This window comes from Frankliniella occidentalis, unplaced genomic scaffold, assembly GCF_000697945.3.
Source record: "Frankliniella occidentalis isolate FOCC.00 unplaced genomic scaffold, Focc_3.1 Scaffold12, whole genome shotgun sequence".
NCBI classification, from domain to species: Eukaryota; Metazoa; Arthropoda; class Insecta; order Thysanoptera; family Thripidae; genus Frankliniella; species Frankliniella occidentalis.
The window spans coordinates 2,535,492-2,538,239 of NW_026267142.1; the positions used below are offsets into that span (position 1 = coordinate 2,535,492).

The window sequence follows — 2,748 nt, forward strand, 5'->3', positions numbered from 1 at the left end:
AAAGCAGAAGGGCGGGCTAAAAAACGCAGACTATAATAATAAACTACATTCCTCAGGTAAATAATAATTACCATATATTACTGATTAAAGATGCATGATAACAATTTTTTTAGAGAGATTATATTGGCGTTAGTGAAAGACAGTGGAAGTCTAGAATTTTGGAGGGTAAATGCATTCAAGGGCCTTTGTAACGTAACAAGTGTACAAATAAATTGAAGAGAAAATGGATATTTCAGAGGAAATTGGAGGATACGCAACTAAACGAGTAGACAAAAAAGATAAAGAGAATGAAGCTGTGTATAGAGTGGCCAGGGAAAAAAAAAGAAGACATTGATTTGTGGCTACGAGACTACAGTAAGAGAACCTTCACAGAATGGGTTGTGAAGCAAACTTTTCAAAGAGCAGACAGGTATTTGCAAAGCACTGCAATTATCATTAAAGTAGGTAATTGAGTTCAATTTGCAAAACTCTTTTTGAATAATTTTTTTCTACATCTTAATAGGGTAGCATTTCACAAACAGTACTTGTGTGCGTTTAGCAAGAAAATCAAAATACGGCTTGAGGGGGAAAGTTATCGTAACTACAACTGTACCGCCAAATAAGACATCAAGATAAAGAAGCTAACTAAAGACACAAAGAAAAAGGACCCCTATCTGAAAGGACAGACTCCTTTTTGTGGTGTTGTCACTGTGACTGATATCCATAATCATCATAAAAATGTGTCATCTATTACCCAGTTCTTTAGACCTGAAGAAAAAAACTGGGAGGTCAGTTTGAAACGTACTTTCAGGAAGGAACATCCCCAGCAGCAGCCCTTAGTCTTCATGAGTCTAAGTTTTTGGGACAACCAAATGGACTGCGACTCTTGGCAGATTCACATTACATGCCACAATCTACATCGGTCTACTGGTGGAACAGAGTTTTTCTCTTGCTCAATTATGGACCAATCAATAGCCCCCTGGAAACATTGCAACAAAAAATTGCAATGTATAAAGAAAAAGGTAAAATATAAAATCACTTAAGTTTTATAGCACAATTACTTTAAAAAATCATAAAAAGATTCATCACCTTTTCAACAGGAACAACAGAAAAGGTTCTTGCTGATAGTCCATGGGCAGTAGTTGTGGCAACACCAGTCATGAAGCATGCCCAGTCTCAACGGAACTCAACGGAAACGAGGTAATATTTACTTTGTGTTTATAAGGTGTGTATTTTCCTCCACATTTTCATGATTGTGATGATCTTTTAACTTTCGAGCCCTGCAAAATCAAGATATGCTTTGCATAAGCATTTTGTTCTAAGTTTAGTATTATTGTGCTTCAAAGTTTGATTTTAGCTTGATTGTCTCACTTTCATGCAAATGTGGTGCCCTGTTATCAGCATTAAAAACACTACACATTTATGTGTGTTGTTGTTAATGTTTTATGAGCAACACTAATATAGAAATGTGGAGATTTCAAATTCTTCCCAATAATCTGAGGGTGGGGTGGGGAGTTGGGGAAAAACCGTTTTGTCTTTTCTGCTCAAGGTTTATGAAGGATCCAACAGTCCTTATCAGGACTACACAGTCCTTATCAGGACTACACAGTCCTTATCAGGACTACACTGTCCTTTTCAGGACACCTTCAGAATGAACTTGAAAATATTTGGTGAGTCTAACTGTCAAGTTATAGCCTAAGTGTTTGCCCTCCTTGCTTTTCTGTTCTTTTGAAACAGCATGGTTGCCGTTCTGTGAGTGAGGCACCGAGTTGCTGATTTATTATTTGGTTTGAGTTCTTCCTTATTTCTGTCACGGAGCCAAGTAGCACTGATTCTTTCAAAAAAATTCTTTCAAAAAAACGTTCATTTGTTGCATACTGAATATTTAGAGAGCATTTTTAAGTGCAGTTACATTTGTGCTGTGCTTGCTGAGAGAGAGTGGTCAGCAAACCTTCATTACTAAAATGTGGAGGCTATAACTTCCTTTGTTTCGTAAATTCTAATGTTGAATTCACAGCCTTATTTTCTTTATCTTACATTCTTTCTTTACTTCAGTCGTGAAAAACTTCTAACAAACTTTTCTGAGTTGTAGTTTGTATGTACTTCTGTTTCGCTCACTTGAATTTTTAAAAGTGTATTGTTCTGACTGTTACTGTATTTTGAAATGAAACTAACAATGTCACTGCTTCCTCCAGGTGCTCCTGCTCCAAATGTAGCAACTCTTGCCGCTGACTCAAGAGGCTCAAACAAGCGCCCTGCCCGAAATACTCAAAAACCAAAACGGATCAGAAACTCCTACGAATTTCTAACACCCTAATTTTTATTTTTTGTTATCAGAACTTTTTCTATTATCAGGGATTGGCCTTTTAAAAGATTCTTTGACTTTTCTTTAATCTTTATAAGAATTTTCACTCAACTTATTTGAGTTCCATTTGTTCATCATTATTTTAGAGTGTTCTTTGCTTGTAATTTTATTGTCCTTTTGTTTTTCAATTCAGTCCATTCTTGTACTTTGCGTTTGGATGCTTTTGTTCTGAAAGTTTACATCAAGTACTCGACTTTTCTACTTAATTATCGGTATGTAAATTTGTTGAAATGAACGTCTTGTAAATTTTAAAAGAAGACTTTTTGTAATTACATTTTCTTGTTGCATTACTTTTTCTTTGTATTATTTTTAATATGTGGAAAGAAAATGAGCCCCCCCGCCCCCCAACTTAAGGGTCTAAATCAAGAAAGCTTGGCTTGGGTGAGAGTGGTAGCAAAAGTGTT

The 2,748-nt window shown here is 35.8% G+C and overlaps 1 protein-coding gene and 1 long non-coding RNA gene across 2 annotated transcripts in view; one reads left to right on the plus strand and one right to left on the minus strand.

Moving 5' to 3' along the window:
• Positions 1-2,748, minus strand: part of LOC113210481 (uncharacterized) — a 10,554-nt gene that overhangs the window by 1,426 nt on the left and 6,380 nt on the right. The gene's annotated exons all lie outside the window — the stretch shown is intronic.
• LOC113215844 (uncharacterized) lies at positions 1,169-2,634 on the plus strand. The gene is made up of 2 exons (XR_003303944.2): positions 1,169-1,649; positions 2,175-2,634. It is a non-coding gene; the product is annotated as an uncharacterized LOC113215844 (long non-coding RNA).